General features: G+C 37.7%; 35 non-coding genes across 35 annotated transcripts; all 35 read left to right on the forward strand.

The window, feature by feature from the left end:
• Positions 1-24: 24 nt before the first annotated feature.
• On the forward strand, positions 25-143 carry LOC145761030 (5S ribosomal RNA). The gene has a single exon (XR_014287010.1). It is a non-coding gene; the product is annotated as a 5S ribosomal RNA (ribosomal RNA).
• A 162-nt stretch (positions 144-305) lies between these two features.
• Positions 306-424, forward strand: LOC145761298 (5S ribosomal RNA). Its single transcript, XR_014287260.1, has one exon. It is a non-coding gene; the product is annotated as a 5S ribosomal RNA (ribosomal RNA).
• A 168-nt stretch (positions 425-592) lies between these two features.
• LOC145761310 (5S ribosomal RNA) lies at positions 593-711 on the forward strand. The gene has a single exon (XR_014287269.1). It is a non-coding gene; the product is annotated as a 5S ribosomal RNA (ribosomal RNA).
• A 168-nt stretch (positions 712-879) lies between these two features.
• Positions 880-998, forward strand: LOC145761321 (5S ribosomal RNA). Its single transcript, XR_014287270.1, has one exon. It is a non-coding gene; the product is annotated as a 5S ribosomal RNA (ribosomal RNA).
• Positions 999-1166: 168 nt separating this feature from the next.
• LOC145761333 (5S ribosomal RNA) lies at positions 1167-1285 on the forward strand. Its single transcript, XR_014287271.1, has one exon. It is a non-coding gene; the product is annotated as a 5S ribosomal RNA (ribosomal RNA).
• Positions 1286-1447: 162 nt separating this feature from the next.
• LOC145761345 (5S ribosomal RNA) lies at positions 1448-1566 on the forward strand. The gene has a single exon (XR_014287272.1). It is a non-coding gene; the product is annotated as a 5S ribosomal RNA (ribosomal RNA).
• Positions 1567-1734: 168 nt separating this feature from the next.
• Positions 1735-1853, forward strand: LOC145761279 (5S ribosomal RNA). Its single transcript, XR_014287242.1, has one exon. It is a non-coding gene; the product is annotated as a 5S ribosomal RNA (ribosomal RNA).
• A 168-nt stretch (positions 1854-2021) lies between these two features.
• Positions 2022-2140, forward strand: LOC145761356 (5S ribosomal RNA). The gene has a single exon (XR_014287273.1). It is a non-coding gene; the product is annotated as a 5S ribosomal RNA (ribosomal RNA).
• A 162-nt stretch (positions 2141-2302) lies between these two features.
• Positions 2303-2421, forward strand: LOC145761369 (5S ribosomal RNA). Its single transcript, XR_014287275.1, has one exon. It is a non-coding gene; the product is annotated as a 5S ribosomal RNA (ribosomal RNA).
• A 168-nt stretch (positions 2422-2589) lies between these two features.
• Positions 2590-2708, forward strand: LOC145761032 (5S ribosomal RNA). The gene has a single exon (XR_014287011.1). It is a non-coding gene; the product is annotated as a 5S ribosomal RNA (ribosomal RNA).
• Positions 2709-2870: 162 nt separating this feature from the next.
• On the forward strand, positions 2871-2989 carry LOC145761381 (5S ribosomal RNA). Its single transcript, XR_014287276.1, has one exon. It is a non-coding gene; the product is annotated as a 5S ribosomal RNA (ribosomal RNA).
• A 168-nt stretch (positions 2990-3157) lies between these two features.
• LOC145761393 (5S ribosomal RNA) lies at positions 3158-3276 on the forward strand. Its single transcript, XR_014287277.1, has one exon. It is a non-coding gene; the product is annotated as a 5S ribosomal RNA (ribosomal RNA).
• A 168-nt stretch (positions 3277-3444) lies between these two features.
• On the forward strand, positions 3445-3563 carry LOC145761404 (5S ribosomal RNA). The gene has a single exon (XR_014287278.1). It is a non-coding gene; the product is annotated as a 5S ribosomal RNA (ribosomal RNA).
• Positions 3564-3731: 168 nt separating this feature from the next.
• Positions 3732-3850, forward strand: LOC145761416 (5S ribosomal RNA). The gene has a single exon (XR_014287279.1). It is a non-coding gene; the product is annotated as a 5S ribosomal RNA (ribosomal RNA).
• A 162-nt stretch (positions 3851-4012) lies between these two features.
• On the forward strand, positions 4013-4131 carry LOC145761427 (5S ribosomal RNA). Its single transcript, XR_014287280.1, has one exon. It is a non-coding gene; the product is annotated as a 5S ribosomal RNA (ribosomal RNA).
• A 168-nt stretch (positions 4132-4299) lies between these two features.
• Positions 4300-4418, forward strand: LOC145761033 (5S ribosomal RNA). The gene has a single exon (XR_014287012.1). It is a non-coding gene; the product is annotated as a 5S ribosomal RNA (ribosomal RNA).
• Positions 4419-4586: 168 nt separating this feature from the next.
• On the forward strand, positions 4587-4705 carry LOC145761280 (5S ribosomal RNA). Its single transcript, XR_014287243.1, has one exon. It is a non-coding gene; the product is annotated as a 5S ribosomal RNA (ribosomal RNA).
• Positions 4706-4873: 168 nt separating this feature from the next.
• LOC145761439 (5S ribosomal RNA) lies at positions 4874-4992 on the forward strand. Its single transcript, XR_014287281.1, has one exon. It is a non-coding gene; the product is annotated as a 5S ribosomal RNA (ribosomal RNA).
• Positions 4993-5154: 162 nt separating this feature from the next.
• LOC145761451 (5S ribosomal RNA) lies at positions 5155-5273 on the forward strand. Its single transcript, XR_014287282.1, has one exon. It is a non-coding gene; the product is annotated as a 5S ribosomal RNA (ribosomal RNA).
• A 168-nt stretch (positions 5274-5441) lies between these two features.
• LOC145761034 (5S ribosomal RNA) lies at positions 5442-5560 on the forward strand. The gene has a single exon (XR_014287013.1). It is a non-coding gene; the product is annotated as a 5S ribosomal RNA (ribosomal RNA).
• Positions 5561-5722: 162 nt separating this feature from the next.
• On the forward strand, positions 5723-5841 carry LOC145761462 (5S ribosomal RNA). The gene has a single exon (XR_014287283.1). It is a non-coding gene; the product is annotated as a 5S ribosomal RNA (ribosomal RNA).
• A 168-nt stretch (positions 5842-6009) lies between these two features.
• Positions 6010-6128, forward strand: LOC145761474 (5S ribosomal RNA). Its single transcript, XR_014287284.1, has one exon. It is a non-coding gene; the product is annotated as a 5S ribosomal RNA (ribosomal RNA).
• A 168-nt stretch (positions 6129-6296) lies between these two features.
• Positions 6297-6415, forward strand: LOC145761487 (5S ribosomal RNA). Its single transcript, XR_014287286.1, has one exon. It is a non-coding gene; the product is annotated as a 5S ribosomal RNA (ribosomal RNA).
• Positions 6416-6583: 168 nt separating this feature from the next.
• Positions 6584-6702, forward strand: LOC145761499 (5S ribosomal RNA). Its single transcript, XR_014287287.1, has one exon. It is a non-coding gene; the product is annotated as a 5S ribosomal RNA (ribosomal RNA).
• A 162-nt stretch (positions 6703-6864) lies between these two features.
• Positions 6865-6983, forward strand: LOC145761510 (5S ribosomal RNA). The gene has a single exon (XR_014287288.1). It is a non-coding gene; the product is annotated as a 5S ribosomal RNA (ribosomal RNA).
• A 168-nt stretch (positions 6984-7151) lies between these two features.
• Positions 7152-7270, forward strand: LOC145761035 (5S ribosomal RNA). The gene has a single exon (XR_014287014.1). It is a non-coding gene; the product is annotated as a 5S ribosomal RNA (ribosomal RNA).
• A 162-nt stretch (positions 7271-7432) lies between these two features.
• Positions 7433-7551, forward strand: LOC145761523 (5S ribosomal RNA). The gene has a single exon (XR_014287289.1). It is a non-coding gene; the product is annotated as a 5S ribosomal RNA (ribosomal RNA).
• A 168-nt stretch (positions 7552-7719) lies between these two features.
• LOC145761535 (5S ribosomal RNA) lies at positions 7720-7838 on the forward strand. The gene has a single exon (XR_014287290.1). It is a non-coding gene; the product is annotated as a 5S ribosomal RNA (ribosomal RNA).
• Positions 7839-8006: 168 nt separating this feature from the next.
• LOC145761547 (5S ribosomal RNA) lies at positions 8007-8125 on the forward strand. The gene has a single exon (XR_014287291.1). It is a non-coding gene; the product is annotated as a 5S ribosomal RNA (ribosomal RNA).
• A 168-nt stretch (positions 8126-8293) lies between these two features.
• Positions 8294-8412, forward strand: LOC145761036 (5S ribosomal RNA). The gene has a single exon (XR_014287015.1). It is a non-coding gene; the product is annotated as a 5S ribosomal RNA (ribosomal RNA).
• A 162-nt stretch (positions 8413-8574) lies between these two features.
• LOC145761558 (5S ribosomal RNA) lies at positions 8575-8693 on the forward strand. The gene has a single exon (XR_014287292.1). It is a non-coding gene; the product is annotated as a 5S ribosomal RNA (ribosomal RNA).
• Positions 8694-8861: 168 nt separating this feature from the next.
• LOC145761570 (5S ribosomal RNA) lies at positions 8862-8980 on the forward strand. The gene has a single exon (XR_014287293.1). It is a non-coding gene; the product is annotated as a 5S ribosomal RNA (ribosomal RNA).
• A 168-nt stretch (positions 8981-9148) lies between these two features.
• LOC145761582 (5S ribosomal RNA) lies at positions 9149-9267 on the forward strand. Its single transcript, XR_014287294.1, has one exon. It is a non-coding gene; the product is annotated as a 5S ribosomal RNA (ribosomal RNA).
• Positions 9268-9435: 168 nt separating this feature from the next.
• LOC145761594 (5S ribosomal RNA) lies at positions 9436-9554 on the forward strand. Its single transcript, XR_014287295.1, has one exon. It is a non-coding gene; the product is annotated as a 5S ribosomal RNA (ribosomal RNA).
• Positions 9555-9717: 163 nt separating this feature from the next.
• On the forward strand, positions 9718-9836 carry LOC145761606 (5S ribosomal RNA). Its single transcript, XR_014287297.1, has one exon. It is a non-coding gene; the product is annotated as a 5S ribosomal RNA (ribosomal RNA).
• The last annotated feature ends 21 nt before the right edge of the window (positions 9837-9857 follow it).

Here is a 9857-nt window from a genome sequence, read left to right on the forward strand (position 1 = left end):
TGTGTTGGCTCACCACATCACATTGCCTACGACCATACCACGTTGAGTACACCCCATCTCGTCCGATCTGGGAAGTTAAGCAACGTCGGGCCCGGTTAGTACTTGGATGGGTGACCGCCTGGGAATACCGGGTGTCGTAGGTATTTTATAAGTTTTATAGCATATTAGAAAGTACCTTATGTATAAGTCATTTTTATAGAAATTTTTGAAAATTAATATATTTGATATAATTGCTAGGCGACGCAAGTCATTTATTTTATTTTAAATATACACGTTTAATGATAAATGTGTTGGCACATCACATTGCCTACGACCATACCACGTTGAGTACACCCCATCTCGTCCGATCTGGGAAGTTAAGCAACGTCGGGCCCGGTTAGTACTTGGATGGGTGACCGCCTGGGAATACCGGGTGTCGTAGGCATTTTATAAGTTTTATAGCATATTAGAAAGTACTTTATGTAGAAGTAATTTTTTATCAAAATTTTTGAAAATTAATATATTTGATATAACTTCTAAGGGACGCAAGTCATTTATTTTATTTTAAATATACACGGTTAATGATAAATGTGTTGGCTCACCACATCACATTGCCTACGACCATACCACGTTGAGTACACCCCATCTCGTCCGATCTGGGAAGTTAAGCAACGTCGGGCCCGGTTAGTACTTGGATGGGTGACCGCCTGGGAATACCGGGTGTCGTAGGCATTTTATAAGTTTTATAGCATATTCGAAAGTACTTTATGTAGAAGTCATTTTTTATCAAAATTTTTGAAAATTAATATATTTGATATAACTTCTAAGGGACGCAAGTCATTTATTTTATTTTAAATATACACGGTTAATGATAAATGTGTTGGCTCACCACATCACATTGCCTACGACCATACCACGTTGAGTACACCCCATCTCGTCCGATCTGGGAAGTTAAGCAACGTCGGGCCCGGTTAGTACTTGGATGGGTGACCGCCTGGGAATACCGGGTGTCGTAGGCATTTTATAAGTTTTATAGCATATTAGAAAGTACTTTATGTAGAAGTCATTTTTTATCAAAATTTTTGAAAATTAATATATTTGATATAACTTCTAAGGGACGCAAGTCATTTATTTTATTTTAAATATACACGGTTAATGATAAATGTGTTGGCTCACCACATCACATTGCCTACGACCATACCACGTTGAGTACACCCCATCTCGTCCGATCTGGGAAGTTAAGCAACGTCGGGCCCGGTTAGTACTTGGATGGGTGACCGCCTGGGAATACCGGGTGTCGTAGGCATTTTATAAGTTTTATAGCATATTAGAAAGTACCTTATGTATAAGTCATTTTTATAGAAATTTTTGAAAATTAATATATTTGATATAATTGCTAGGCGACGCAAGTCATTTATTTTATTTTAAATATACACGTTTAATGATAAATGTGTTGGCACATCACATTGCCTACGACCATACCACGTTGAGTACACCCCATCTCGTCCGATCTGGGAAGTTAAGCAACGTCGGGCCCGGTTAGTACTTGGATGGGTGACCGCCTGGGAATACCGGGTGTCGTAGGCATTTTATAAGTTTTATAGCATATTAGAAAGTACTTTATGTAGAAGTCATTTTTTATCAAAATTTTTGAAAATTAATATATTTGATATAACTTCTAAGGGACGCAAGTCATTTATTTTATTTTAAATATACACGGTTAATGATAAATGTGTTGGCTCACCACATCACATTGCCTACGACCATACCACGTTGAGTACACCCCATCTCGTCCGATCTGGGAAGTTAAGCAACGTCGGGCCCGGTTAGTACTTGGATGGGTGACCGCCTGGGAATACCGGGTGTCTTAGGCATTTTATAAGTTTTATAGCATATTAGAAAGTACTTTATGTAGAAGTCATTTTTTATCAAAATTTTTGAAAATTAATATATTTGATATAACTTCTAAGGGACGCAAGTCATTTATTTTATTTTAAATATACACGGTTAATGATAAATGTGTTGGCTCACCACATCACATTGCCTACGACCATACCACGTTGAGTACACCCCATCTCGTCCGATCTGGGAAGTTAAGCAACGTCGGGCCCGGTTAGTACTTGGATGGGTGACCGCCTGGGAATACCGGGTGTCGTAGGCATTTTATAAGTTTTATAGCATATTAGAAAGTACCTTATGTATAAGTCATTTTTATAGAAATTTTTGAAAATTAATATATTTGATATAATTGCTAGGCGACGCAAGTCATTTATTTTATTTTAAATATACACGTTTAATGATAAATGTGTTGGCACATCACATTGCCTACGACCATACCACGTTGAGTACACCCCATCTCGTCCGATCTGGGAAGTTAAGCAACGTCGGGCCCGGTTAGTACTTGGATGGGTGACCGCCTGGGAATACCGGGTGTCGTAGGCATTTTATAAGTTTTATAGCATATTAGAAAGTACTTTATGTAGAAGTCATTTTTTATCAAAATTTTTGAAAATTAATATATTTGATATAACTTCTAAGGGACGCAAGTCATTTATTTTATTTTAAATATACACGGTTAATGATAAATGTGTTGGCTCACCACATCACATTGCCTACGACCATACCACGTTGAGTACACCCCATCTCGTCCGATCTGGGAAGTTAAGCAACGTCGGGCCCGGTTAGTACTTGGATGGGTGACCGCCTGGGAATACCGGGTGTCGTAGGTATTTTATAAGTTTTATAGCATATTAGAAAGTACCTTATGTATAAGTCATTTTTATAGAAATTTTTGAAAATTAATATATTTGATATAATTGCTAGGCGACGCAAGTCATTTATTTTATTTTAAATATACACGTTTAATGATAAATGTGTTGGCACATCACATTGCCTACGACCATACCACGTTGAGTACACCCCATCTCGTCCGATCTGGGAAGTTAAGCAACGTCGGGCCCGGTTAGTACTTGGATGGGTGACCGCCTGGGAATACCGGGTGTCGTAGGCATTTTATAAGTTTTATAGCATATTAGAAAGTACTTTATGTAGAAGTAATTTTTTATCAAAATTTTTGAAAATTAATATATTTGATATAACTTCTAAGGGACGCAAGTCATTTATTTTATTTTAAATATACACGGTTAATGATAAATGTGTTGGCTCACCACATCACATTGCCTACGACCATACCACGTTGAGTACACCCCATCTCGTCCGATCTGGGAAGTTAAGCAACGTCGGGCCCGGTTAGTACTTGGATGGGTGACCGCCTGGGAATACCGGGTGTCGTAGGCATTTTATAAGTTTTATAGCATATTCGAAAGTACTTTATGTAGAAGTCATTTTTTATCAAAATTTTTGAAAATTAATATATTTGATATAACTTCTAAGGGACGCAAGTCATTTATTTTATTTTAAATATACACGGTTAATGATAAATGTGTTGGCTCACCACATCACATTGCCTACGACCATACCACGTTGAGTACACCCCATCTCGTCCGATCTGGGAAGTTAAGCAACGTCGGGCCCGGTTAGTACTTGGATGGGTGACCGCCTGGGAATACCGGGTGTCGTAGGCATTTTATAAGTTTTATAGCATATTAGAAAGTACTTTATGTAGAAGTCATTTTTTATCAAAATTTTTGAAAATTAATATATTTGATATAACTTCTAAGGGACGCAAGTCATTTATTTTATTTTAAATATACACGGTTAATGATAAATGTGTTGGCTCACCACATCACATTGCCTACGACCATACCACGTTGAGTACACCCCATCTCGTCCGATCTGGGAAGTTAAGCAACGTCGGGCCCGGTTAGTACTTGGATGGGTGACCGCCTGGGAATACCGGGTGTCGTAGGCATTTTATAAGTTTTATAGCATATTAGAAAGTACCTTATGTATAAGTCATTTTTATAGAAATTTTTGAAAATTAATATATTTGATATAATTGCTAGGCGACGCAAGTCATTTATTTTATTTTAAATATACACGTTTAATGATAAATGTGTTGGCACATCACATTGCCTACGACCATACCACGTTGAGTACACCCCATCTCGTCCGATCTGGGAAGTTAAGCAACGTCGGGCCCGGTTAGTACTTGGATGGGTGACCGCCTGGGAATACCGGGTGTCGTAGGCATTTTATAAGTTTTATAGCATATTAGAAAGTACTTTATGTAGAAGTCATTTTTTATCAAAATTTTTGAAAATTAATATATTTGATATAACTTCTAAGGGACGCAAGTCATTTATTTTATTTTAAATATACACGGTTAATGATAAATGTGTTGGCTCACCACATCACATTGCCTACGACCATACCACGTTGAGTACACCCCATCTCGTCCGATCTGGGAAGTTAAGCAACGTCGGGCCCGGTTAGTACTTGGATGGGTGACCGCCTGGGAATACCGGGTGTCGTAGGTATTTTATAAGTTTTATAGCATATTAGAAAGTACTTTATGTAGAAGTCATTTTTTATCAAAATTTTTGAAAATTAATATATTTGATATAACTTCTAAGGGACGCAAGTCATTTATTTTATTTTAAATATACACGGTTAATGATAAATGTGTTGGCTCACCACATCACATTGCCTACGACCATACCACGTTGAGTACACCCCATCTCGTCCGATCTGGGAAGTTAAGCAACGTCGGGCCCGGTTAGTACTTGGATGGGTGACCGCCTGGGAATACCGGGTGTCTTAGGCATTTTATAAGTTTTATAGCATATTAGAAAGTACTTTATGTAGAAGTCATTTTTTATCAAAATTTTTGAAAATTAATATATTTGATATAACTTCTAAGGGACGCAAGTCATTTATTTTATTTTAAATATACACGGTTAATGATAAATGTGTTGGCTCACCACATCACATTGCCTACGACCATACCACGTTGAGTACACCCCATCTCGTCCGATCTGGGAAGTTAAGCAACGTCGGGCCCGGTTAGTACTTGGATGGGTGACCGCCTGGGAATACCGGGTGTCGTAGGCATTTTATAAGTTTTATAGCATATTAGAAAGTACCTTATGTATAAGTCATTTTTATAGAAATTTTTGAAAATTAATATATTTGATATAATTGCTAGGCGACGCAAGTCATTTATTTTATTTTAAATATACACGTTTAATGATAAATGTGTTGGCACATCACATTGCCTACGACCATACCACGTTGAGTACACCCCATCTCGTCCGATCTGGGAAGTTAAGCAACGTCGGGCCCGGTTAGTACTTGGATGGGTGACCGCCTGGGAATACCGGGTGTCGTAGGCATTTTATAAGTTTTATAGCATATTAGAAAGTACTTTATGTAGAAGTCATTTTTTATCAAAATTTTTGAAAATTAATATATTTGATATAACTTCTAAGGGACGCAAGTCATTTATTTTATTTTAAATATACACGGTTAATGATAAATGTGTTGGCTCACCACATCACATTGCCTACGACCATACCACGTTGAGTACACCCCATCTCGTCCGATCTGGGAAGTTAAGCAACGTCGGGCCCGGTTAGTACTTGGATGGGTGACCGCCTGGGAATACCGGGTGTCGTAGGTATTTTATAAGTTTTATAGCATATTAGAAAGTACCTTATGTATAAGTCATTTTTATAGAAATTTTTGAAAATTAATATATTTGATATAATTGCTAGGCGACGCAAGTCATTTATTTTATTTTAAATATACACGTTTAATGATAAATGTGTTGGCACATCACATTGCCTACGACCATACCACGTTGAGTACACCCCATCTCGTCCGATCTGGGAAGTTAAGCAACGTCGGGCCCGGTTAGTACTTGGATGGGTGACCGCCTGGGAATACCGGGTGTCGTAGGCATTTTATAAGTTTTATAGCATATTAGAAAGTACTTTATGTAGAAGTAATTTTTTATCAAAATTTTTGAAAATTAATATATTTGATATAACTTCTAAGGGACGCAAGTCATTTATTTTATTTTAAATATACACGGTTAATGATAAATGTGTTGGCTCACCACATCACATTGCCTACGACCATACCACGTTGAGTACACCCCATCTCGTCCGATCTGGGAAGTTAAGCAACGTCGGGCCCGGTTAGTACTTGGATGGGTGACCGCCTGGGAATACCGGGTGTCGTAGGCATTTTATAAGTTTTATAGCATATTCGAAAGTACTTTATGTAGAAGTCATTTTTTATCAAAATTTTTGAAAATTAATATATTTGATATAACTTCTAAGGGACGCAAGTCATTTATTTTATTTTAAATATACACGGTTAATGATAAATGTGTTGGCTCACCACATCACATTGCCTACGACCATACCACGTTGAGTACACCCCATCTCGTCCGATCTGGGAAGTTAAGCAACGTCGGGCCCGGTTAGTACTTGGATGGGTGACCGCCTGGGAATACCGGGTGTCGTAGGCATTTTATAAGTTTTATAGCATATTAGAAAGTACTTTATGTAGAAGTCATTTTTTATCAAAATTTTTGAAAATTAATATATTTGATATAACTTCTAAGGGACGCAAGTCATTTATTTTATTTTAAATATACACGGTTAATGATAAATGTGTTGGCTCACCACATCACATTGCCTACGACCATACCACGTTGAGTACACCCCATCTCGTCCGATCTGGGAAGTTAAGCAACGTCGGGCCCGGTTAGTACTTGGATGGGTGACCGCCTGGGAATACCGGGTGTCGTAGGCATTTTATAAGTTTTATAGCATATTAGAAAGTACCTTATGTATAAGTCATTTTTATAGAAATTTTTGAAAATTAATATATTTGATATAATTGCTAGGCGACGCAAGTCATTTATTTTATTTTAAATATACACGTTTAATGATAAATGTGTTGGCACATCACATTGCCTACGACCATACCACGTTGAGTACACCCCATCTCGTCCGATCTGGGAAGTTAAGCAACGTCGGGCCCGGTTAGTACTTGGATGGGTGACCGCCTGGGAATACCGGGTGTCGTAGGCATTTTATAAGTTTTATAGCATATTAGAAAGTACTTTATGTAGAAGTCATTTTTTATCAAAATTTTTGAAAATTAATATATTTGATATAACTTCTAAGGGACGCAAGTCATTTATTTTATTTTAAATATACACGGTTAATGATAAATGTGTTGGCTCACCACATCACATTGCCTACGACCATACCACGTTGAGTACACCCCATCTCGTCCGATCTGGGAAGTTAAGCAACGTCGGGCCCGGTTAGTACTTGGATGGGTGACCGCCTGGGAATACCGGGTGTCGTAGGTATTTTATAAGTTTTATAGCATATTAGAAAGTACCTTATGTATAAGTCATTTTTATAGAAATTTTTGAAAATTAATATATTTGATATAATTGCTAGGCGACGCAAGTCATTTATTTTATTTTAAATATACACGTTTAATGATAAATGTGTTGGCACATCACATTGCCTACGACCATACCACGTTGAGTACACCCCATCTCGTCCGATCTGGGAAGTTAAGCAACGTCGGGCCCGGTTAGTACTTGGATGGGTGACCGCCTGGGAATACCGGGTGTCGTAGGCATTTTATAAGTTTTATAGCATATTAGAAAGTACTTTATGTAGAAGTAATTTTTTATCAAAATTTTTGAAAATTAATATATTTGATATAACTTCTAAGGGACGCAAGTCATTTATTTTATTTTAAATATACACGGTTAATGATAAATGTGTTGGCTCACCACATCACATTGCCTACGACCATACCACGTTGAGTACACCCCATCTCGTCCGATCTGGGAAGTTAAGCAACGTCGGGCCCGGTTAGTACTTGGATGGGTGACCGCCTGGGAATACCGGGTGTCGTAGGCATTTTATAAGTTTTATAGCATATTAGAAAGTACTTTATGTAGAAGTCATTTTTTATCAAAATTTTTGAAAATTAATATATTTGATATAACTTCTAAGGGACGGAAGTCATTTATTTTATTTTAAATATACACGGTTAATGATAAATGTGTTGGCTCACCACATCACATTGCCTACGACCATACCACGTTGAGTACACCCCATCTCGTCCGATCTGGGAAGTTAAGCAACGTCGGGCCCGGTTAGTACTTGGATGGGTGACCGCCTGGGAATACCGGGTGTCGTAGGCATTTTATAAGTTTTATAGCATATTAGAAAGTACTTTATGTAGAAGTCATTTTTTATCAAAATTTTTGAAAATTAATATATTTGATATAACTTCTAAGGGACGCAAGTCATTTATTTTATTTTAAATATACACGGTTAATGATAAATGTGTTGGCTCACCACATCACATTGCCTACGACCATACCACGTTGAGTACACCCCATCTCGTCCGATCTGGGAAGTTAAGCAACGTCGGGCCCGGTTAGTACTTGGATGGGTGACCGCCTGGGAATACCGGGTGTCGTAGGTATTTTATAAGTTTTATAGCATATTAGAAAGTACCTTATGTATAAGTCATTTTTATAGAAATTTTTGAAAATTAATATATTTGATATAATTGCTAGGCGACGCAAGTCATTTATTTTATTTTAAATATACACGTTTAATGATAAATGTGTTGGCACATCACATTGCCTACGACCATACCACGTTGAGTACACCCCATCTCGTCCGATCTGGGAAGTTAAGCAACGTCGGGCCCGGTTAGTACTTGGATGGGTGACCGCCTGGGAATACCGGGTGTCGTAGGCATTTTATAAGTTTTATAGCATATTAGAAAGTACTTTATGTAGAAGTAATTTTTTATCAAAATTTTTGAAAATTAATATATTTGATATAACTTCTAAGGGACGCAAGTCATTTATTTTATTTTAAATATACACGGTTAATGATAAATGTGTTGGCTCACCACATCACATTGCCTACGACCATACCACGTTGAGTACACCCCATCTCGTCCGATCTGGGAAGTTAAGCAACGTCGGGCCCGGTTAGTACTTGGATGGGTGACCGCCTGGGAATACCGGGTGTCGTAGGCATTTTATAAGTTTTATAGCATATTCGAAAGTACTTTATGTAGAAGTCATTTTTTATCAAAATTTTTGAAAATTAATATATTTGATATAACTTCTAAGGGACGCAAGTCATTTATTTTATTTTAAATATACACGGTTAATGATAAATGTGTTGGCTCACCACATCACATTGCCTACGACCATACCACGTTGAGTACACCCCATCTCGTCCGATCTGGGAAGTTAAGCAACGTCGGGCCCGGTTAGTACTTGGATGGGTGACCGCCTGGGAATACCGGGTGTCGTAGGCATTTTATAAGTTTTATAGCATATTAGAAAGTACTTTATGTAGAAGTCATTTTTTATCAAAATTTTTGAAAATTAATATATTTGATATAACTTCTAAGGGACGCAAGTCATTTATTTTATTTTAAATATACACGGTTAATGATAAATGTGTTGGCTCACCACATCACATTGCCTACGACCATACCACGTTGAGTACACCCCATCTCGTCCGATCTGGGAAGTTAAGCAACGTCGGGCCCGGTTAGTACTTGGATGGGTGACCGCCTGGGAATACCGGGTGTCGTAGGCATTTTATAAGTTTTATAGCATATTAGAAAGTACTTTATGTAGAAGTCATTTTTTATCAAAATTTTTGAAAATTAATATATTTGATATAACTTCTAAGGGACGGAAGTCATTTATTTTATTTTAAATATACACGTTTAATGATAAATGTGTTGGCACATCACATTGCCTACGACCATACCACGTTGAGTACACCCCATCTCGTCCGATCTGGGAAGTTAAGCAACGTCGGGCCCGGTTAGTACTTGGATGGGTGACCGCCTGGGAATACCGGGTGTCGTAGGCATTTTATAAGTTTTATAGCATA

The sequence above is a fragment of the Corella eumyota genome, chromosome 7, assembly GCF_963082875.1.
Source record: "Corella eumyota chromosome 7, kaCorEumy4.1, whole genome shotgun sequence".
NCBI classification, from domain to species: domain Eukaryota; kingdom Metazoa; phylum Chordata; class Ascidiacea; order Phlebobranchia; family Corellidae; genus Corella; species Corella eumyota.